Raw genomic sequence first — 24,037 nt, 5'->3', positions numbered from 1 at the left:
CCCCATTGGACTTACCTGTGTGGGTTAAACCCGGGTTATTTGACAACCTATGGCGGTGATGGTTCTGCTCAGGCAGAGCAGTGCTGATGCTCCTCATAACGCTGTCGCTGCTGTGAAGGTTCTAGGTGACATCACAAATCCCTATGGTTACATACACAACAAAGCTGGGTTGTTGTTGTTTACACTCTGCAAGGCCTGTGGAAGTGAGTGACATCATAGCACTGTAGTTCTGAGGGTTCTAGATGGATGCAACAATCTCCTGTTGCTTCTATGAAGGCCATAATAGACGACATCACCAAACAGCTCCATAGTCACATACACAGCAAAGGAGAGATGTTGTTTACACCTAGTGATGTCAGTGGTATTGAGTGACATCACAGCACAGTGCTAAGGCTCCTGGGCCTGGACACAGCAGCGGCTGCAATATCTCAACGGAGAATACGTTTATATATATGTGTGTGTGTGCGCGTATATATATATATATATATATATATATATATATATATATATATATATTTCTCCGCCGAAATCACTTTTAAACCCATTTCCACCTTTTTTTTCCCTCTCTTCCTCTTACTTTTTTTTTCACGTTTTTTTTACGTTTTTCTCCTTTTCGCCTCTTTTCTGGGCGTATTATTCTTCTTTTTCTTCTTTTTTTTCGTCTAATGCATACCCCCATCAGTGCAGCAATGCTTATTCAATACCGCCAGCAGATGGAGACACTGGGGGATAATTTTCTAAGGATTTATACTGATTTTTCCTGTCTGAATTTGTCGCACAGAAAGTTGCAGGCCAAATATGTGTGACATTTCTGCGACTTTAGCTTCTAGAGCATTTTTACAACATTATACATAGGTGCTGAATACATAAAAAGCGACTGTTCAGCGACAGACAAGTCGCATCGGCTGAAAGTAGGCCAGAATGTCAGTCCATGTTGGAGCAGGGTTTAGATACAGTCTAAAGTATAGATCTCAAAGTCTGTGCACAGAATTTAGCAAGGGCCTCGCACCTTCTGATGCATCAGGTAGGTGCACAATAGCATAGCCTAACCCTCTGTACTTTGGTCTATATTGATGCGGGACATAGACAGCCAGCTGATGACCAATCCATTAGTGCAATGGATGGCTGGAAGCATTTGTCTTTGCCTTTGCAATACCACAGAAGCAATGCATGGTCAATGTACAGCAATGACACACCTGTGTGAACAGCCAGGAGACCCCCCCCCCCCCCCCATGTTATGTTACATAGTTACATAGTTAGTACGGTCGAAAAAAAGACATATGTCCATCAAGTTCAACCAGGGAATTAAGGGGTAGGGGTGTGGCGCGATATTGGGGAAGGGATGAGATTTTATATTTCTTCATAAGCATTAATCTTATTTTGTCAATTAGGAACATTCAGCACCCACCCGCTATCAAGGCAGCTGCCTATCATGTCATGCCCTACCTGCACAGGTGTGCTGGCTACTCAAATGATCCAATTAAGGAGGCCATTTAGTCAGCAGCAGCAGAAGTCCTGTGCCTGGACGCTCCAACAGCGGCCAGACACAAGCAGAAGCAGAAGCAGCAGAAGCAGCAGCAGCACCACCTTTTGTTTTTTGGCTGCAGCAGCAGCAAGGCCCACAGGGCTGGCTAGCTGGCTAGCCAGCAAGCAGGTAGCAATGAAAGTAGGAATCTTTCTTTTTAACCCTGTAAGGGGGTGGTGCACTGTACCCGAAGATACTGCCATATCGGGTCAATGCATAGGGCGACGGAAGCAAGCTTCGAAATCGGCCCCCCGTTCTCAAAATCCATTTAATATATGGTCCCCAGATAGGGGGACGTATCAGATATTAAACTGATAAGAACAGATACTACACTTGATCTTAGCCAAAAGGCCGAGAAGCGATAACCGTGAAAGGGGCGGGGCCCAACAAGGTGCCCTTCATGGGCACTCTATCACTGCTTGCTGTCAGGGAGGCTGCCAGACAATTTTCCATGCACACTCTGGGCTGGGGGGCAGTCAACCACCAGTACACACAGCAGAACCTAAACCCATACCATTATTGCTAAGCAGCAAGACAGGGGCCCATTGCACTCCCACGGGGCCTTTTTAAATAAGCAGCAAGACAGGGGCCCATTGCACTCCCACGGGGCCTTTTTAAATGCAATCCATAACCCGGATTTTCCAGGAACCCTTCTTACTCCTCCTACTTGCATGTGACACTGGGCTTAGGATCTGCATAGGAAACACACACACAAGCACACACCTACCTTTGTTGCCTGCAGATGCCTCCTTGGCTGTCCCCAAACGGTATCAAACCAACACCCACGGGAAGCTGTAAGCATAGAGGACATGCCTGCACCCCATTGGACTTACCTGTGTGGGTTAAACCCGGGTTATTTGACAACCTATGGCGGTGATGGTTCTGCTCAGGCAGAGCAGTGCTGATGCTCCTCATAAAGCTGTCGCTGCTGTGAAGGTTCTAGGTGACATCACAAATCCCTATGGTTACATACACAACAAAGCTGGGTTGTTGTTGTTTACACTCTGCAAGGCCTGTGGAAGTGAGTGACATCATAGCACTGTAGTTCTGAGGGTTCTAGATGGATGCAACAATCTCCTGTTGCTTCTATGAAGGCCATAATAGACGACATCACCAAACAGCTCCATAGTCACATACACAGCAAAGGAGAGATGTTGTTTACACCTAGTGATGTCAGTGGTATTGAGTGACATCACAGCACAGTGCTAAGGCTCCTGGGCCTGGACACAGCAGCGGCTGCAATATCTCAACGGAGAATACGTTTATATATATGTGTGTGTGTGCGCGTATATATATATATATATATATATATATATATATATATATATATTTCTCCGCCGAAATCACTTTTAAACCCATTTCCACCTTTTTTTCCCTTCTCTTCCTCTTACTTTTTTTTCACGTTTTTTTACGTTTTTCTCCTTTTCGCCTCTTTTCTGGGCGTATTATTCTTCTTTTTCTTCTTTTTTTTTCGTCTAATGCATACCCCATCAGTGCAGCAATGCTTATTCAATACCGCCAGCAGATGGAGACACTGGGGGATAATTTTCTAAGGATTTATACTGATTTTTCCTGTCTGAATTTGTCGCACAGAAAGTTGCAGGCCAAATATGTGTGACATTTCTGCGACTTTAGCTTCTAGAGCATTTTTACAACATTATACATAGGTGCTGAATACATAAAAAGCGACTGTTCAGCGACAGACAAGTCGCATCGGCTGAAAGTAGGCCAGAATGTCAGTCCATGTTGGAGCAGGTTTAGATACAGTCTAAAGTATAGATCTCAAAGTCTGTGCACAGAATTTAGCAAGGGCCTCGCACCTTCTGATGCATCAGGTAGGTGCACAATAGCATAGCCTAACCCTCTGTACTTTGGTCTATATTGATGCGGGACATAGACAGCCAGCTGATGACCAATCCATTAGTGCAATGGATGGCTGGAAGCATTTGTCTTTGCCTTTGCAATACCACAGAAGCAATGCATGGTCAATGTACAGCAATGACACACCTGTGTGAACAGCCAGGAGACCCCCCCCCCCCCCCCCATGTTATGTTACATAGTTACATAGTTAGTACGGTCGAAAAAAGACATATGTCCATCAAGTTCAACCAGGGAATTAAGGGGTAGGGGTGTGGCGCGATATTGGGGAAGGGATGAGATTTTATATTTCTTCATAAGCATTAATCTTATTTTGTCAATTAGGAACATTCAGCACCCACCCGCTATCAAGGCAGCTGCCTATCATGTCATGCCCTACTTGCACAGGTGTGCTGGCTACTCAAATGATCCAATTAAGGAGGCCATTTAGTCAGCAGCAGCAGAAGTCCTGTGCCTGGACGCTCCAACAGCGGACAGACACAAGCAGAAGCAGAAGCAGCAGAAGCAGCAGCAGCACCACCTTTTGTTTTTTGGCTGCAGCAGCAGCAAGGCCCACAGGGCTGGCTAGCTGGCTAGCCAGCAAGCAGGTAGCAATGAAAGTAGGAATCTTTCTTTTTAACCCTGTAAGGGGGTGGTGCACTGTACCCGAAGATACTGCCATATCGGGTCAATGCATAGGGCGACGGAAGCAAGCTTCGAAATCGGCCCCCGTTCTCAAAAATCCATTTAATATATGGTCCCCAGATAGGGGACGTATCAGATATTAAACTGATAAGAACAGATACTACACTTGATCTTAGCCAAAAGGCCGAGAAGCGATAACCGTGAAAGGGGCGGGCCCAACAAGGTGCCCTTCATGGGCACTATCACTGCTTGCTGTCAGGGAGGCTGCCAGACAATTTTCCATGCACACTCTGGGCTGGGGGGCAGTCAACCACCAGTACACACAGCAGAACCTAAACCCATACCATTATTGCTAAGCAGCAAGACAGGGGCCCATTGCACTCCCACGGGGCCTTTTTAAATGCAATCCATAACCCGGATTTGCCAGGAACCCTTCTTACTCCTCCTACTTGCATGTGACACTGGGCTTAGGATCTGCATAGGAAACACACACACAAGCACACACCTACCTTTGTTGCCTGCAGATGCCTCCTTGGCTGTCCCCAAACGGTATCAAACCAACACCCACGGGAAGCTGTAAGCATAGAGGACATGCCTGCACCCCATTGGACTTACCTGTGTGGGTTAAACCCGGGTTATTTGACAACCTATGGCGGTGATGGTTCTGCTCAGGCAGAGCAGTGCTGATGCTCCTCATAAAGCTGTCGCTGCTGTGAAGGTTCTAGGTGACATCACAAATCCCTATGGTTACATACACAACAAAGCTGGGTTGTTGTTGTTTACACTCTGCAAGGCCTGTGGAAGTGAGTGACATCATAGCACTGTAGTTCTGAGGGTTCTAGATGGATGCAACAATCTCCTGTTGCTTCTATGAAGGCCATAATAGACGACATCACCAAACAGCTCCATAGTCACATACACAGCAAAGGAGAGATGTTGTTTACACCTAGTGATGTCAGTGGTATTGAGTGACATCACAGCACAGTGCTAAGGCTCCTGGGCCTGGACACAGCAGCGGCTGCAATATCTCAACGGAGAATACGTTTATATATATGTGTGTGTGTGCGCGTATATATATATATATATATATATATATATCTATATATATTTCTCCGCCGAAATCACTTTTAAACCCATTTCCACCTTTTTTTCCCTTCTCTTCCTCTTACTTTTTTTTCACGTTTTTTTACGTTTTTCTCCTTTTCGCCTCTTTTCTGGGCGTATTATTCTTCTTTTTCTTCTTTTTTTTCGTCTAATGCATACCCCATCAGTGCAGCAATGCTTATTCAATACCGCCAGCAGATGGAGACACTGGGGGATAATTTTCTAAGGATTTATACTGATTTTTCCTGTCTGAATTTGTCGCACAGAAAGTTGCAGGCCAAATATGTGTGACATTTCTGCGACTTTAGCTTCTAGAGCATTTTTACAACATTATACATAGGTGCTGAATACATAAAAAGCGACTGTTCAGCGACAGACAAGTCGCATCGGCTGAAAGTAGGCCAGAATGTCAGTCCATGTTGGAGCAGGTTTAGATACAGTCTAAAGTATAGATCTCAAAGTCTGTGCACAGAATTTAGCAAGGGCCTCGCACCTTCTGATGCATCAGGTAGGTGCACAATAGCATAGCCTAACCCTCTGTACTTTGGTCTATATTGATGCGGGACATAGACAGCCAGCTGATGACCAATCCATTAGTGCAATGGATGGCTGGAAGCATTTGTCTTTGCCTTTGCAATACCACAGAAGCAATGCATGGTCAATGTACAGCAATGACACACCTGTGTGAACAGCCAGGAGACCCCCCCCCCCATGTTATGTTACATAGTTAGTACGGTCGAAAAAAGACATATGTCCATCAAGTTCAACCAGGGAATTAAGGGGTAGGGGTGTGGCGCGATATTGGGGAAGGGATGAGATTTTATATTTCTTCATAAGCATTAATCTTATTTTGTCAATTAGGAACATTCAGCACCCACCCGCTATCAAGGCAGCTGCCTATCATGTCATGCCCTACCTGCACAGGTGTGCTGGCTACTCAAATGATCCAATTAAGGAGGCCATTTAGTCAGCAGCAGCAGAAGTCCTGTGCCTGGACGCTCCAACAGCGGCCAGACACAAGCAGAAGCAGAAGCAGCAGAAGCAGCAGCAGCACCACCTTTTGTTTTTTGGCTGCAGCAGCAGCAAGGCCCACAGGGCTGGCTAGCTGGCTAGCCAGCAAGCAGGTAGCAATGAAAGTAGGAATCTTTCTTTTTAACCCTGTAAGGGGGTGGTGCACTGTACCCGAAGATACTGCCATATCGGGTCAATGCATAGGGCGACGGAAGCAAGCTTCGAAATCGGCCCCCGTTCTCAAAAATCCATTTAATATATGGTCCCCAGATAGGGGACGTATCAGATATTAAACTGATAAGAACAGATACTACACTTGATCTTAGCCAAAAGGCCGAGAAGCGATAACCGTGAAAGGGGCGGGCCCAACAAGGTGCCCTTCATGGGCACTATCACTGCTTGCTGTCAGGGAGGCTGCCAGACAATTTTCCATGCACACTCTGGGCTGGGGGGCAGTCAACCACCAGTACACACAGCAGAACCTAAACCCATACCATTATTGCTAAGCAGCAAGACAGGGGCCCATTGCACTCCCACGGGGCCTTTTTAAATGCAATCCATAACCCGGATTTGCCAGGAACCCTTCTTACTCCTCCTACTTGCATGTGACACTGGGCTTAGGATCTGCATAGGAAACACACACACAAGCACACACCTACCTTTGTTGCCTGCAGATGCCTCCTTGGCTGTCCCCAAACGGTATCAAACCAACACCCACGGGAAGCTGTAAGCATAGAGGACATGCCTGCACCCCATTGGACTTACCTGTGTGGGTTAAACCCGGGTTATTTGACAACCTATGGCGGTGATGGTTCTGCTCAGGCAGAGCAGTGCTGATGCTCCTCATAAAGCTGTCGCTGCTGTGAAGGTTCTAGGTGACATCACAAATCCCTATGGTTACATACACAACAAAGCTGGGTTGTTGTTGTTTACACTCTGCAAGGCCTGTGGAAGTGAGTGACATCATAGCACTGTAGTTCTGAGGGTTCTAGATGGATGCAACAATCTCCTGTTGCTTCTATGAAGGCCATAATAGACGACATCACCAAACAGCTCCATAGTCACATACACAGCAAAGGAGAGATGTTGTTTACACCTAGTGATGTCAGTGGTATTGAGTGACATCACAGCACAGTGCTAAGGCTCCTGGGCCTGGACACAGCAGCGGCTGCAATATCTCAACGGAGAATACGTTTATATATATGTGTGTGTGTGCGCGTATATATATATATATATATATATATATATATATATATATATCTCCGCCGAAATCACTTTTAAACCCATTTCCACCTTTTTTTCCCTTCTCTTCCTCTTACTTTTTTTTCACGTTTTTTTACGTTTTTCTCCTTTTCGCCTCTTTTCTGGGCGTATTATTCTTCTTTTTCTTCTTTTTTTTCGTCTAATGCATACCCCATCAGTGCAGCAATGCTTATTCAATACCGCCAGCAGATGGAGACACTGGGGGATAATTTTCTAAGGATTTATACTGATTTTTCCTGTCTGAATTTGTCGCACAGAAAGTTGCAGGCCAAATATGTGTGACATTTCTGCGACTTTAGCTTCTAGAGCATTTTTACAACATTATACATAGGTGCTGAATACATAAAAAGCGACTGTTCAGCGACAGACAAGTCGCATCGGCTGAAAGTAGGCCAGAATGTCAGTCCATGTTGGAGCAGGTTTAGATACAGTCTAAAGTATAGATCTCAAAGTCTGTGCACAGAATTTAGCAAGGGCCTCGCACCTTCTGATGCATCAGGTAGGTGCACAATAGCATAGCCTAACCCTCTGTACTTTGGTCTATATTGATGCGGGACATAGACAGCCAGCTGATGACCAATCCATTAGTGCAATGGATGGCTGGAAGCATTTGTCTTTGCCTTTGCAATACCACAGAAGCAATGCATGGTCAATGTACAGCAATGACACACCTGTGTGAACAGCCAGGAGACCCCCCCCCCCCCCCCATGTTATGTTACATAGTTACATAGTTAGTACGGTCGAAAAAAGACATATGTCCATCAAGTTCAACCAGGGAATTAAGGGGTAGGGGTGTGGCGCGATATTGGGGAAGGGATGAGATTTTATATTTCTTCATAAGCATTAATCTTATTTTGTCAATTAGGAACATTCAGCACCCACCCGCTATCAAGGCAGCTGCCTATCATGTCATGCCCTACCTGCACAGGTGTGCTGGCTACTCAAATGATCCAATTAAGGAGGCCATTTAGTCAGCAGCAGCAGAAGTCCTGTGCCTGGACGCTCCAACAGCGGCCAGACACAAGCAGAAGCAGAAGCAGCAGAAGTAGCAGCAGCACCACCTTTTGTTTTTTGGCTGCAGCAGCAGCAAGGCCCACAGGGCTGGCTAGCTGGCTAGCCAGCAAGCAGGTAGCAATGAAAGTAGGAATCTTTCTTTTTAACCCTGTAAGGGGGTGGTGCACTGTACCCGAAGATACTGCCATATCGGGTCAATGCATAGGGCGACGGAAGCAAGCTTCGAAATCGGCCCCCGTTCTCAAAAATCCATTTAATATATGGTCCCCAGATAGGGGACGTATCAGATATTAAACTGATAAGAACAGATACTACACTTGATCTTAGCCAAAAGGCCGAGAAGCGATAACCGTGAAAAGGGCGGGCCCAACAAGGTGCCCTTCATGGGCACTATCACTGCTTGCTGTCAGGGAGGCTGCCAGACAATTTTCCATGCACACTCTGGGCTGGGGGGCAGTCAACCACCAGTACACACAGCAGAACCTAAACCCATACCATTATTGCTAAGCAGCAAGACAGGGGCCCATTGCACTCCCACGGGGCCTTTTTAAATGCAATCCATAACCCGGATTTGCCAGGAACCCTTCTTACTCCTCCTACTTGCATGTGACACTGGGCTTAGGATCTGCATAGGAAACACACACACAAGCACACACCTACCTTTGTTGCCTGCAGATGCCTCCTTGGCTGTCCCCAAACGGTATCAAACCAACACCCACGGGAAGCTGTAAGCATAGAGGACATGCCTGCACCCCATTGGACTTACCTGTGTGGGTTAAACCCGGGTTATTTGACAACCTATGGCGGTGATGGTTCTGCTCAGGCAGAGCAGTGCTGATGCTCCTCATAAAGCTGTCGCTGCTGTGAAGGTTCTAGGTGACATCACAAATCCCTATGGTTACATACACAACAAAGCTGGGTTGTTGTTGTTTACACTCTGCAAGGCCTGTGGAAGTGAGTGACATCATAGCACTGTAGTTCTGAGGGTTCTAGATGGATGCAACAATCTCCTGTTGCTTCTATGAAGGCCATAATAGACGACATCACCAAACAGCTCCATAGTCACATACACAGCAAAGGAGAGATGTTGTTTACACCTAGTGATGTCAGTGGTATTGAGTGACATCACAGCACAGTGCTAAGGCTCCTGGGCCTGGACACAGCAGCGGCTGCAATATCTCAACGGAGAATACGTTTATATATATGTGTGTGTGTGCGCGTATATATATATATATATATATATATATATATATATATATATTCTCCGCCGAAATCACTTTTAAACCCATTTCCACCTTTTTTTCCCTTCTCTTCCTCTTACTTTTTTTTCACGTTTTTTTACGTTTTTCTCCTTTTCGCCTCTTTTCTGGCCGTATTATTCTTCTTTTTCTTCTTTTTTTTCGTCTAATGCATACCCCATCAGTGCAGCAATGCTTATTCAATACCGCCAGCAGATGGAGACACTGGGGGATAATTTTCTAAGGATTTATACTGATTTTTCCTGTCTGAATTTGTCGCACAGAAAGTTGCAGGCCAAATATGTGTGACATTTCTGCGACTTTAGCTTCTAGAGCATTTTTACAACATTATACATAGGTGCTGAATACATAAAAAGCGACTGTTCAGCGACAGACAAGTCGCATCGGCTGAAAGTAGGCCAGAATGTCAGTCCATGTTGGAGCAGGTTTAGATACAGTCTAAAGTATAGATCTCAAAGTCTGTGCACAGAATTTAACAAGGGCCTCGCACCTTCTGATGCATCAGGTAGGTGCACAATAGCATAGCCTAACCCTCTGTACTTTGGTCTATATTGATGCGGGACATAGACAGCCAGCTGATGACCAATCCATTAGTGCAATGGATGGCTGGAAGCATTTGTCTTTGCCTTTGCAATACCACAGAAGCAATGCATGGTCAATGTACAGCAATGACACACCTGTGTGAACAGCCAGGAGACCCCCCCCCCATGTTATGTTACATAGTTACATAGTTAGTACGGTCGAAAAAAGACATATGTCCATCAAGTTCAACCAGGGAATTAAGGGGTAGGGGTGTGGCGCGATATTGGGGAAGGGATGAGATTTTATATTTCTTCATAAGCATTAATCTTATTTTGTCAATTAGGAACATTCAGCACCCACCCGCTATCAAGGCAGCTGCCTATCATGTCATGCCCTACCTGCACAGGTGTGCTGGCTACTCAAATGATCCAATTAAGGAGGCCATTTAGTCAGCAGCAGCAGAAGTCCTGTGCCTGGACGCTCCAACAGCGGCCAGACACAAGCAGAAGCAGAAGCAGCAGAAGCAGCAGCAGCACCACCTTTTGTTTTTTGGCTGCAGCAGCAGCAAGGCCCACAGGGCTGGCTAGCTGGCTAGCCAGCAAGCAGGTAGCAATGAAAGTAGGAATCTTTCTTTTTAACCCTGTAAGGGGGTGGTGCACTGTACCCGAAGATACTGCCATATCGGGTCAATGCATAGGGCGACGGAAGCAAGCTTCGAAATCGGCCCCCGTTCTCAAAAATCCATTTAATATATGGTCCCCAGATAGGGGACGTATCAGATATTAAACTGATAAGAACAGATACTACACTTGATCTTAGCCAAAAGGCCGAGAAGCGATAACCGTGAAAGGGGCGGGCCCAACAAGGTGCCCTTCATGGGCACTATCACTGCTTGCTGTCAGGGAGGCTGCCAGACAATTTTCCATGCACACTCTGGGCTGGGGGGCAGTCAACCACCAGTACACACAGCAGAACCTAAACCCATACCATTATTGCTAAGCAGCAAGACAGGGGCCCATTGCACTCCCACGGGGCCTTTTTAAATGCAATCCATAACCCGGATTTGCCAGGAACCCTTCTTACTCCTCCTACTTGCATGTGACACTGGGCTTAGGATCTGCATAGGAAACACACACACAAGCACACACCTACCTTTGTTGCCTGCAGATGCCTCCTTGGCTGTCCCCAAACGGTATCAAACCAACACCCACGGGAAGCTGTAAGCATAGAGGACATGCCTGCACCCCATTGGACTTACCTGTGTGGGTTAAACCCGGGTTATTTGACAACCTATGGCGGTGATGGTTCTGCTCAGGCAGAGCAGTGCTGATGCTCCTCATAAAGCTGTCGCTGCTGTGAAGGTTCTAGGTGACATCACAAATCCCTATGGTTACATACACAACAAAGCTGGGTTGTTGTTGTTTACACTCTGCAAGGCCTGTGGAAGTGAGTGACATCATAGCACTGTAGTTCTGAGGGTTCTAGATGGATGCAACAATCTCCTGTTGCTTCTATGAAGGCCATAATAGACGACATCACCAAACAGCTCCATAGTCACATACACAGCAAAGGAGAGATGTTGTTTACACCTAGTGATGTCAGTGGTATTGAGTGACATCACAGCACAGTGCTAAGGCTCCTGGGCCTGGACACAGCAGCGGCTGCAATATCTCAACGGAGAATACGTTTATATATATGTGTGTGTGTGCGCGTATATATATATATATATATATATATATATATATATATATATATCTCCGCCGAAATCACTTTTAAACCCATTTCCACCTTTTTTTCCCTTCTCTTCCTCTTACTTTTTTTTCACGTTTTTTTACGTTTTTCTCCTTTTCGCCTCTTTTCTGGGCGTATTATTCTTCTTTTTCTTCTTTTTTTTCGTCTAATGCATACCCCATCAGTGCAGCAATGCTTATTCAATACCGCCAGCAGATGGAGACACTGGGGGATAATTTTCTAAGGATTTATACTGATTTTTCCTGTCTGAATTTGTCGCACAGAAAGTTGCAGGCCAAATATGTGTGACATTTCTGCGACTTTAGCTTCTAGAGCATTTTTACAACATTATACATAGGTGCTGAATACATAAAAAGCGACTGTTCAGCGACAGACAAGTCGCATCGGCTGAAAGTAGGCCAGAATGTCAGTCCATGTTGGAGCAGGTTTAGATACAGTCTAAAGTATAGATCTCAAAGTCTGTGCACAGAATTTAGCAAGGGCCTCGCACCTTCTGATGCATCAGGTAGGTGCACAATAGCATAGCCTAACCCTCTGTACTTTGGTCTATATTGATGCGGGACATAGACAGCCAGCTGATGACCAATCCATTAGTGCAATGGATGGCTGGAAGCATTTGTCTTTGCCTTTGCAATACCACAGAAGCAATGCATGGTCAATGTACAGCAATGACACACCTGTGTGAACAGCCAGGAGACCCCCCCCCCCCCATGTTATGTTACATAGTTACATAGTTAGTACGGTCGAAAAAAGACATATGTCCATCAAGTTCAACCAGGGAATTAAGGGGTAGGGGTGTGGCGCGATATTGGGGAAGGGATGAGATTTTATATTTCTTCATAAGCATTAATCTTATTTTGTCAATTAGGAACATTCAGCACCCACCCGCTATCAAGGCAGCTGCCTATCATGTCATGCCCTACCTGCACAGGTGTGCTGGCTACTCAAATGATCCAATTAAGGAGGCCATTTAGTCAGCAGCAGCAGAAGTCCTGTGCCTGGACGCTCCAACAGCGGCCAGACACAAGCAGAAGCAGAAGCAGCAGAAGTAGCAGCAGCACCACCTTTTGTTTTTTGGCTGCAGCAGCAGCAAGGCCCACAGGGCTGGCTAGCTGGCTAGCCAGCAAGCAGGTAGCAATGAAAGTAGGAATCTTTCTTTTTAACCCTGTAAGGGGGTGGTGCACTGTACCCGAAGATACTGCCATATCGGGTCAATGCATAGGGCGACGGAAGCAAGCTTCGAAATCGGCCCCCGTTCTCAAAAATCCATTTAATATATGGTCCCCAGATAGGGGACGTATCAGATATTAAACTGATAAGAACAGATACTACACTTGATCTTAGCCAAAAGGCCGAGAAGCGATAACCGTGAAAAGGGCGGGCCCAACAAGGTGCCCTTCATGGGCACTATCACTGCTTGCTGTCAGGGAGGCTGCCAGACAATTTTCCATGCACACTCTGGGCTGGGGGGCAGTCAACCACCAGTACACACAGCAGAACCTAAACCCATACCATTATTGCTAAGCAGCAAGACAGGGGCCCATTGCACTCCCACGGGGCCTTTTTAAATGCAATCCATAACCCGGATTTGCCAGGAACCCTTCTTACTCCTCCTACTTGCATGTGACACTGGGCTTAGGATCTGCATAGGAAACACACACACAAGCACACACCTACCTTTGTTGCCTGCAGATGCCTCCTTGGCTGTCCCCAAACGGTATCAAACCAACACCCACGGGAAGCTGTAAGCATAGAGGACATGCCTGCACCCCATTGGACTTACCTGTGTGGGTTAAACCCGGGTTATTTGACAACCTATGGCGGTGATGGTTCTGCTCAGGCAGAGCAGTGCTGATGCTCCTCATAAAGCTGTCGCTGCTGTGAAGGTTCTAGGTGACATCACAAATCCCTATGGTTACATACACAACAAAGCTGGGTTGTTGTTGTTTACACTCTGCAAGGCCTGTGGAAGTGAGTGACATCATAGCACTGTAGTTCTGAGGGTTCTAGATGGATGCAACAATCTCCTGTTGCTTCTATGAAGGCCATAATAGACGACATCACCAAACAGCTCCATAGTCACATACACAGCAAAGGAGAGATGTTGTTTACACCTAGTGATGTCAGTGGTATTGAGTGACATCACAGCACAGTGCTAAGGCTCCTGGGCCTGGACACAGCAGCGGCTGCAATATCTCAACGGAGAATACGTTTATATATATGTGTGTGTGTGCGCGTATATATATATATATATATATATATATATATATATATATATATATATTCTCCGCCGAAATCACTTTTAAACCCATTTCCACCTTTTTTTCCCTTCTCTTCCTCTTACTTTTTTTTCACGTTTTTTTACGTTTTTCTCCTTTTCGCCTCTTTTCTGGCCGTATTATTCTTCTTTTTCTTCTTTTTTTTCGTCTAATGCATACCCCATCAGTGCAGCAATGCTTATTCAATACCGCCAGCAGATGGAGACACTGGGGGATAATTTTCTAAGGATTTATACTGATTTTTCCTGTCTGAATTTGTCGCACAGAAAGTTGCAGGCCAAATATGTGTGACATTTCTGCGACTTTAGCTTCTAGAGCATTTTTACAACATTATACATAGGTGCTGAATACATAAAAAGCGACTGTTCAGCGACAGACAAGTCGCATCGGCTGAAAGTAGGCCAGAATGTCAGTCCATGTTGGAGCAGGTTTAGATACAGTCTAAAGTATAGATCTCAAAGTCTGTGCACAGAATTTAACAAGGGCCTTGCACCTTCTGATGCATCAGGTAGGTGCACAATAGCATAGCCTAACCCTCTGTACTTTGGTCTATATTGATGCGGGACATAGACAGCCAGCTGATGACCAATCCATTAGTGCAATGGATGGCTGGAAGCATTTGTCTTTGCCTTTGCAATACCACAGAAGCAATGCATGGTCAATGTACAGCAATGACACACCTGTGTGAACAGCCAGGAGACCCCCCCCCCATGTTATGTTACATAGTTACATAGTTAGTACGGTCGAAAAAAGACATATGTCCATCAAGTTCAACCAGGGAATTAAGGGGTAGGGGTGTGGCGCGATATTGGGGAAGGGATGAGATTTTATATTTCTTCATAAGCATTAATCTTATTTTGTCAATTAGGAACATTCAGCACCCACCCGCTATCAAGGCAGCTGCCTATCATGTCATGCCCTACCTGCACAGGTGTGCTGGCTACTCAAATGATCCAATTAAGGAGGCCATTTAGTCAGCAGCAGCAGAAGTCCTGTGCCTGGACGCTCCAACAGCGGCCAGACACAAGCAGAAGCAGAAGCAGCAGAAGCAGCAGCAGCACCACCTTTTGTTTTTTGGCTGCAGCAGCAGCAAGGCCCACAGGGCTGGCTAGCTGGCTAGCCAGCAAGCAGGTAGCAATGAAAGTAGGAATCTTTCTTTTTAACCCTGTAAGGGGGTGGTGCACTGTACCCGAAGATACTGCCATATCGGGTCAATGCATAGGGCGACGGAAGCAAGCTTCGAAATCGGCCCCCGTTCTCAAAAATCCATTTAATATATGGTCCCCAGATAGGGGACGTATCAGATATTAAACTGATAAGAACAGATACTACACTTGATCTTAGCCAAAAGGCCGAGAAGCGATAACCGTGAAAGGGGCGGGCCCAACAAGGTGCCCTTCATGGGCACTATCACTGCTTGCTGTCAGGGAGGCTGCCAGACAATTTTCCATGCACACTCTGGGCTGGGGGGCAGTCAACCACCAGTACACACAGCAGAACCTAAACCCATACCATTATTGCTAAGCAGCAAGACAGGGGCCCATTGCACTCCCACGGGGCCTTTTTAAATGCAATCCATAACCCGGATTTTCCAGGAACCCTTCTTACTCCTCCTACTTGCATGTGACACTGGGCTTAGGATCTGCATAGGAAACACACACACAAGCACACACCTACCTTTGTTGCCTGCAGATGCCTCCTTGGCTGTCCCCAAACGGTATCAAACCAACACCCACGGGAAGCTGTAAGCATAGAGGACATGCCTGCACCCCATTGGACTTACCTGTGTGGGTTAAACCCGGGTTATTTGACAACCTATGGCGGTGATGGTTCTGCTCAGGCAGAGCAGTGCTGATGCTCCTCATAAAGCTGTCGCTGCTGTGAAGGTTCTAGGTGACATCACAAATCCCTATGGTTACATACACAACAAAGCTGGGTTGTTGTTGTTTACACTCTGCAAGGCCTGTGGAAGTGAGTGACATCATAGCACTGTAGTTCTGAGGGTTCTAGATGGATGCAACAATCTCCTGTTGCTTCTATGAAGGCCATAATAGACGACATCACCAAACAGCTCCATAGTCACATACACAGCAAAGGAGAGATGTTGTTTACACCTAGTGATGTCAGTGGTATTGAGTGACATCACAGCACAGTGCTAAGGCTCCTGGGCCTGGACACAGCAGCGGCTGCAATATCTCAACGGAGAATACGTTTATATATATGTGTGTGTGTGCGCGTATATATATATATATATATATATATATATATATATATATATTTCTCCGCCGAAATCACTTTTAAACCCATTTCCACCTTTTTTTCCCTTCTCTTCCTCTTACTTTTTTTTCACGTTTTTTTACGTTTTTCTCCTTTTCGCCTCTTTTCTGGGCGTATTATTCTTCTTTTTCTTCTTTTTTTTCGTCTAATGCATACCCCATCAGTGCAGCAATGCTTATTCAATACCGCCAGCAGATGGAGACACTGGGGGATAATTTTCTAAGGATTTATACTGATTTTTCCTGTCTGAATTTGTCGCACAGAAAGTTGCAGGCCAAATATGTGTGACATTTCTGCGACTTTAGCTTCTAGAGCATTTTTACAACATTATACATAGGTGCTGAATACATAAAAAGCGACTGTTCAGCGACAGACAAGTCGCATCGGCTGAAAGTAGGCCAGAATGTCAGTCCATGTTGGAGCAGGTTTAGATACAGTCTAAAGTATAGATCTCAAAGTCTGTGCACAGAATTTAGCAAGGGCCTCGCACCTTCTGATGCATCAGGTAGGTGCACAATAGCATAGCCTAACCCTCTGTACTTTGGTCTATATTGATGCGGGACATAGACAGCCAGCTGATGACCAATCCATTAGTGCAATGGATGGCTGGAAGCATTTGTCTTTGCCTTTGCAATACCACAGAAGCAATGCATGGTCAATGTACAGCAATGACACACCTGTGTGAACAGCCAGGAGACCCCCCCCCCCCCCATGTTATGTTACATAGTTACATAGTTAGTACGGTCGAAAAAAGACATATGTCCATCAAGTTCAACCAGGGAATTAAGGGGTAGGGGTGTGGCGCGATATTGGGGAAGGGATGAGATTTTATATTTCTTCATAAGCATTAATCTTATTTTGTCAATTAGGAACATTCAGCACCCACCCGCTATCAAGGCAGCTGCCTATCATGTCATGCCCTACCTGCACAGGTGTGCTGGCTACTCAAATGATCCAATTAAGGAGGCCATTTAGTCAGCAGCAGCAGAAGTCCTGTGCCTGGACGCTCCAACAGCGGCCAGACACAAGCAGAAGCAGAAGCAGCAGAAGCAGCACCTTTTGTTTTTTGGCTGCAGCAGCAGCAAGGCCCACAGGGCTGGCTAGCTGGCTAGCCAGCAAGCAGGTAGCAATGAAAGTAGGAATCTTTCTTTTTAACCCTGTAAGGGGGTGGTGCACTGTACCCGAAGATACTGCCATATCGGGTCAATGCATAGGGCGACGGAAGCAAGCTTCGAAATCGGCCCCCGTTCTCAAAAATCCATTTAATATATGGTCCCCAGATAGGGGACGTATCAGATATTAAACTGATAAGAACAGATACTACACTTGATCTTAGCCAAAAGGCCGAGAAGCGATAACCGTGAAAGGGGCGGGCCCAACAAGGTGCCCTTCATGGGCACTATCACTGCTTGCTGTCAGGGAGGCTGCCAGACAATTTTCCATGCACACTCTGGGCTGGGGGGCAGTCAACCACCAGTACACACAGCAGAACCTAAACCCATACCATTATTGCTAAGCAGCAAGACAGGGGCCCATTGCACTCCCACGGGGCCTTTTTAAATGCAATCCATAACCCGGATTTGCCAGGAACCCTTCTTACTCCTCCTACTTGCATGTGACACTGGGCTTAGGATCTGCATAGGAAACACACACACAAGCACACACCTACCTTTGTTGCCTGCAGATGCCTCCTTGGCTGTCCCCAAACGGTATCAAACCAACACCCACGGGAAGCTGTAAGCATAGAGGACATGCCTGCACCCCATTGGACTTACCTGTGTGGGTTAAACCCGGGTTATTTGACAACCTATGGCGGTGATGGTTCTGCTCAGGCAGAGCAGTGCTGATGCTCCTCATAAAGCTGTCGCTGCTGTGAAGGTTCTAGGTGACATCACAAATCCCTATGGTTACATACACAACAAAGCTGGGTTGTTGTTGTTTACACTCTGCAAGGCCTGTGGAAGTGAGTGACATCATAGCACTGTAGTTCTGAGGGTTCTAGATGGATGCAACAATCTCCTGTTGCTTCTATGAAGGCCATAATAGACGACATCACCAAACAGCTCCATAGTCACATACACAGCAAAGGAGAGATGTTGTTTACACCTAGTGATGTCAGTGGTATTGAGTGACATCACAGCACAGTGCTAAGGCTCCTGGGCCTGGACACAGCAGCGGCTGCAATATCTCAACGGAGAATACGTTTATATATATGTGTGTGTGTGCGCGTATATATATATATATATATATATATATATATATATATTTCTCCGCCGAAATCACTTTTAAACCCATTTCCACCTTTTTTTCCCTTCTCTTCCTCTTACTTTTTTTTCACGTTTTTTTACGTTTTTCTCCTTTTCGCCTCTTTTCTGGGCGTATTATTCTTCTTTTTCTTCTTTTTTTTCGTCTAATGCATACCCCATCAGTGCAGCAATGCTTATTCAATACCGCCAGCAGATGGAGACACTGGGGGATAATTTTCTAAGGATTTATACTGATTTTTCCTGTCTGAATTTGTCGCACAGAAAGTTGCAGGCCAAATATGTGTGACATTTCTGCGACTTTAGCTTCTAGAGCATTTTTACAACATTATACATAGGTGCTGAATACATAAAAAGCGACTGTTCAGCGACAGACAAGTCGCATCGGCTGAAAGTAGGCCAGAATGTCAGTCCATGTTGGAGCAGGTTTAGATACAGTCTAAAGTATAGATCTCAAAGTCTGTGCACAGAATTTAGCAAGGGCCTCGCACCTTCTGATGCATCAGGTAGGTGCACAATAGCATAGCCTAACCCTCTGTACTTTGGTCTATATTGATGCGGGACATAGACAGCCAGCTGATGACCAATCCATTAGTGCAATGGATGGCTGGAAGCATTTGTCTTTGCCTTTGCAATACCACAGAAGCAATGCATGGTCAATGTACAGCAATGACACACCTGTGTGAACAGCCAGGAGACCCCCCCCCCCCCCCATGTTATGTTACATAGTTACATAGTTAGTACGGTCGAAAAAAGACATATGTCCATCAAGTTCAACCAGGGAATTAAGGGGTAGGGGTGTGGCGCGATATTGGGGAAGGGATGAGATTTTATATTTCTTCATAAGCATTAATCTTATTTTGTCAATTAGGAACATTCAGCACCCACCCGCTATCAAGGCAGCTGCCTATCATGTCATGCCCTACCTGCACAGGTGTGCTGGCTACTCAAATGATCCAATTAAGGAGGCCATTTAGTCAGCAGCAGCAGAAGTCCTGTGCCTGGACGCTCCAACAGCGGCCAGACACAAGCAGAAGCAGAAGCAGCAGAAGCAGCAGCAGCACCACCTTTTGTTTTTTGGCTGCAGCAGCAGCAAGGCCCACAGGGCTGGCTAGCTGGCTAGCCAGCAAGCAGGTAGCAATGAAAGTAGGAATCTTTCTTTTTAACCCTGTAAGGGGGTGGTGCACTGTACCCGAAGATACTGCCATATCGGGTCAATGCATAGGGCGACGGAAGCAAGCTTCGAAATCGGCCCCCGTTCTCAAAAATCCATTTAATATATGGTCCCCAGATAGGGGACGTATCAGATATTAAACTGATAAGAACAGATACTACACTTGATCTTAGCCAAAAGGCCGAGAAGCGATAACCGTGAAAGGGGCGGGCCCAACAAGGTGCCCTTCATGGGCACTATCACTGCTTGCTGTCAGGGAGGCTGCCAGACAATTTTCCATGCACACTCTGGGCTGGGGGGCAGTCAACCACCAGTACACACAGCAGAACCTAAACCCATACCATTATTGCTAAGCAGCAAGACAGGGGCCCATTGCACTCCCACGGGGCCTTTTTAAATGCAATCCATAACCCGGATTTGCCAGGAACCCTTCTTACTCCTCCTACTTGCATGTGTCACTGGGCTTAGGATCTGCATAGGAAACACACACACAAGCACACACCTACCTTTGTTGCCTGCAGATGCCTCCTTGGCTGTCCCCAAACGGTATCAAACCAACACCCACGGGAAGCTGTAAGCATAGAGGACATGCCTGCACCCCATTGGACTTACCTGTGTGGGTTAAACCCGGGTTATTTGACAACCTATGGCGGTGATGGTTCTGCTCAGGCAGAGCAGTGCTGATGCTCCTCATAAAGCTGTCGCTGCTGTGAAGGTTCTAGGTGACATCACAAATCCCTATGGTTACATACACAACAAAGCTGGGTTGTTGTTGTTTACACTCTGCAAGGCCTGTGGAAGTGAGTGACATCATAGCACTGTAGTTCTGAGGGTTCTAGATGGATGCAACAATCTCCTGTTGCTTCTATGAAGGCCATAATAGACGACATCACCAAACAGCTCCATAGTCACATACACAGCAAAGGAGAGATGTTGTTTACACCAAGTGATGTCAGTGGTATTGAGTGACATCACAGCACAGTGCTAAGGCTCCTGGGCCTGGACACAGCAGCGGCTGCAATATCTCAACGGAGAATACGTTTATATATATGTGTGTGTGTGCGCATATATATATATATATATATATATATATATATATATATATATATATATAAAGTCCCAAAATAATGCAGCACTACTTATCCAATCCAGCAAACAATGGTGGTGCCAGCGTCCAAAAAAAAGACTTGATCAAGGTCCTCCATAGACAAAAACCAAAAACAGGCGCAGCACTCTCAAAAAAATGGGTGATTTAATATCTCATGTCAGCATTACAACGTTTCAACTCCTCCTGGAGCCATTTTCAAGCATAGTGATATACAAACACCACAGGGCTTTTATGCCCCAAACAATTAATTAGTGCAAAGCAATTCATAAAGTGCCAATCAAATAAGTATAATATAAAAATATAAACAGTGCATTATATAATTATATAGCACATAGTGCATCAGTGTAAATGAAGTGCTATAGTGCATACAGTGCATAAAAATATACAAAAAGTTAAAATACAGCTTGAAAATACATATCAAGATATGATTGCATATAATCATGCAATCATAAACACCTGTGTACATAATGAACATCATAAAATAGTACATACTGCATGGTACGGAGGAAACATCCACCTGCTCCTACAATGGCGCCGCGAGCGTGGGCTCCTAGCTACTGCGTCTGCGCAGACAGACTGTGAGTACTTCCGCATACACACTCGCGGTCATGTGACTCACACGCTCACGTGATCCGCTACCACGGCAACGGCCACCGCTATCTGCGAGGCAGTATACAGAGGCAGCCGGAGCACGATCGCAAGCGACAATCCAGACCGCGAGATGTGCATGTATAGAAATGAAGGAAACAAGAACACAGGTATCAGCAAAGAAGAAGGTACAAACAGGACCGTGGATTCAGATGCCAAAACAAGGGGGTTACACAGCGCATAACAGAATAGAAGAAGATTAAGAGCAAAAAGCATGAAAGAACAATTAATAAAAAGAAAAAATGATAATGAAAATAAAAAATGAATAAAAAAATAAATAAAAAAAAAAATATATAATCCATAAAGCATTGTTTCTTTTTTGTTTCTTTTTTACAATAGTGTTTTCACTGTTTTTATAGAATCTTAGTAGGGTTACACCTTGTTGGGCCAGGGATAGATAACTGACTTAACCCCTAATAGGGCCGAGGAGTCATCCATCAAAGGGGGGACGCCTGTGTTCAGGACCGTCAAGCCCTCACCCCACTGGATTCACCCCACCTGGGCTATATTCAAGGGCGCCCGCTTATCCAGCAGCGCTGAACCCTAGGCATACTGCCTAATTTACTTCCAAATAAAAAAAACAAAAGATAAATAATAAAAAAATTATAAAAATGAATAAATAAAAAATATACAAAACAATATAAAAAAATGAAAAAATATAAAAACAGAAATGGAAAAAATAGAAATTTTTGGAAGATACCCAGAAAGATGTACTATGCGCATATATACTCCACATGATGGAATCCACCAACCACGGTCCAATCAGTACCACAACAGTGCTCAATCTGTGTAACTTTATTTAATTCATATAATAGTAATGATACAAAATATATAATTTAAAGATATTGTAGAAATTTATCATAGTTCACATATGTTGGAGTAGGTGATGTCTCCTCCGGCGGTTGAAGAAATCTAAAAATAAAAATAAAAAAACATTGTTAGAATCGTGACATTATATTTGTATATCACATTACATATGCATAGAGGAGGTAAGTATAACGATGGATAAATGGAATTCAGGGGCTATTTATAGGCCACCTCTGTTTGTAAGTTTTCTACATAATATTGAAATCCGCATTAAGGCCATAGGGACGTAATGTTTTAAGTTTATGTATCCACCATAATTCACGTCGTTTCAAAATAGCTAATCTATCACCCCCTCTCACAGGATGTGGTATATGATCAATTGCCATAAAACGTAGGTCCTTCTCCAAGTGGCCAAGCTCAGTAAAGTGCTTGGACACCGGGAGATCTAACCGACGTTTACGTATGCTAAACCTATGGTTATTAATTCTAGTTTTCAAATTCAAGGTAGTTTGCCCCACGTAGACCAAATTACATGGGCAAGTCAGAATATAAATTACCCAGGTTGAATCACACGTGAGATAAAATTTTAGAGGGTATTCCACCCTGGTCTCTGGATGTTTAAAGCTAGATCCCTTAATCATGAATTTACAATCCACACATGTTAAACATGGAAAAGAACCAAAATTTCGTATACTGAGTACAGTCTGTCTAAGGGTTTGGGGTGGGTCAATAGTAGATTTTACCAGTTTGTCCCTCAAATTTCTTGATCTTTTATAAGACATCAAGGGAAATGTGGAAAACTCCTCAATTCCCTTGAAACTTTTTTGTAATATGGTCCAGTGTTTATTAATAACACCCGCAATTTTGCCACTATGGTTATTATACACTGATGTGAAAGGAATTCTTTTTGTTTTTTGTGTCTTACTAACTTTAGTCAAAGTAGATTGTCTGTCAAGAATCTGTAATTTATTTCGCTGTCTATCAACTATATCTTTTGGATACCCTCTCTCCAAAAAATTGGAAGAGATGGTGTCCAAAGTAGAGTCCAGAATTAATTCGTCACTTACGATACGTTTTGCTCTAAGTAACTGACTGTACGGGAGTGATTCAATCATCCGTCTAGGGTGACAGCTCTTGAAATGCAATAGCGTATTTTTGTCTGTTGGTTTAGTGTACAGGGATGTAGAAATCTGTCCATTCTTTTTGCCCACCCAGACATCAAGAAAACTGATGCCCTCTAGGGAGGAAGTCATAGTAAATTCAATGTTGGGGTCAATAGAATTTAGAAATTGGTGGAATCGATTTAGTTCCTCCATAGAACCATTCCACAGGAGGAAGATGTCATCAATATATCGCCACCATGCCAGACAATGTCTGGCATGGTGGGACGGGTAGATGACATCCTCCTCCATTGTGGCGACATACAAATTGGCATACATAGGCGCGACATTCGTCCCCATAGCGGTCCCGACTAATTGTAGATAAAATTTTTCTTCAAACATAAAGTAATTATTGGTAAGTATAAGTT

The 24,037-nt window shown here is 45.0% G+C and overlaps 9 non-coding genes across 9 annotated transcripts; all 9 read right to left on the bottom strand.

Moving 5' to 3' along the window:
- Window positions 1-1,696: 1,696 nt before the first annotated feature.
- On the bottom strand, window positions 1,697-1,888 carry LOC130334704 (U2 spliceosomal RNA). The gene has a single exon (XR_008876468.1). It is a non-coding gene; the product is annotated as a U2 spliceosomal RNA (small nuclear RNA).
- Window positions 1,889-4,032: 2,144 nt separating this feature from the next.
- Window positions 4,033-4,223, bottom strand: LOC130334760 (U2 spliceosomal RNA). Its single transcript, XR_008876511.1, has one exon. It is a non-coding gene; the product is annotated as a U2 spliceosomal RNA (small nuclear RNA).
- Window positions 4,224-6,297: 2,074 nt separating this feature from the next.
- Window positions 6,298-6,488, bottom strand: LOC130334759 (U2 spliceosomal RNA). The gene has a single exon (XR_008876510.1). It is a non-coding gene; the product is annotated as a U2 spliceosomal RNA (small nuclear RNA).
- Window positions 6,489-8,575: 2,087 nt separating this feature from the next.
- LOC130334758 (U2 spliceosomal RNA) lies at window positions 8,576-8,766 on the bottom strand. The gene has a single exon (XR_008876509.1). It is a non-coding gene; the product is annotated as a U2 spliceosomal RNA (small nuclear RNA).
- Window positions 8,767-10,848: 2,082 nt separating this feature from the next.
- LOC130334757 (U2 spliceosomal RNA) lies at window positions 10,849-11,039 on the bottom strand. Its single transcript, XR_008876508.1, has one exon. It is a non-coding gene; the product is annotated as a U2 spliceosomal RNA (small nuclear RNA).
- A 2,086-nt stretch (window positions 11,040-13,125) lies between these two features.
- On the bottom strand, window positions 13,126-13,316 carry LOC130334756 (U2 spliceosomal RNA). The gene has a single exon (XR_008876507.1). It is a non-coding gene; the product is annotated as a U2 spliceosomal RNA (small nuclear RNA).
- Window positions 13,317-15,404: 2,088 nt separating this feature from the next.
- Window positions 15,405-15,595, bottom strand: LOC130334754 (U2 spliceosomal RNA). The gene has a single exon (XR_008876506.1). It is a non-coding gene; the product is annotated as a U2 spliceosomal RNA (small nuclear RNA).
- Window positions 15,596-17,673: 2,078 nt separating this feature from the next.
- Window positions 17,674-17,864, bottom strand: LOC130334753 (U2 spliceosomal RNA). Its single transcript, XR_008876505.1, has one exon. It is a non-coding gene; the product is annotated as a U2 spliceosomal RNA (small nuclear RNA).
- A 2,084-nt stretch (window positions 17,865-19,948) lies between these two features.
- LOC130334752 (U2 spliceosomal RNA) lies at window positions 19,949-20,139 on the bottom strand. The gene has a single exon (XR_008876504.1). It is a non-coding gene; the product is annotated as a U2 spliceosomal RNA (small nuclear RNA).
- Window positions 20,140-24,037: the final 3,898 nt, after the last annotated feature.

This window comes from Hyla sarda, unplaced genomic scaffold, assembly GCF_029499605.1.
Source record: "Hyla sarda isolate aHylSar1 unplaced genomic scaffold, aHylSar1.hap1 scaffold_440, whole genome shotgun sequence".
Taxonomy (NCBI): Eukaryota; Metazoa; Chordata; class Amphibia; order Anura; family Hylidae; genus Hyla; species Hyla sarda.
The sequence above is the reverse complement of the archived record's forward strand: the minus strand, read 5'-3'. Positions and strand labels throughout refer to the sequence as shown.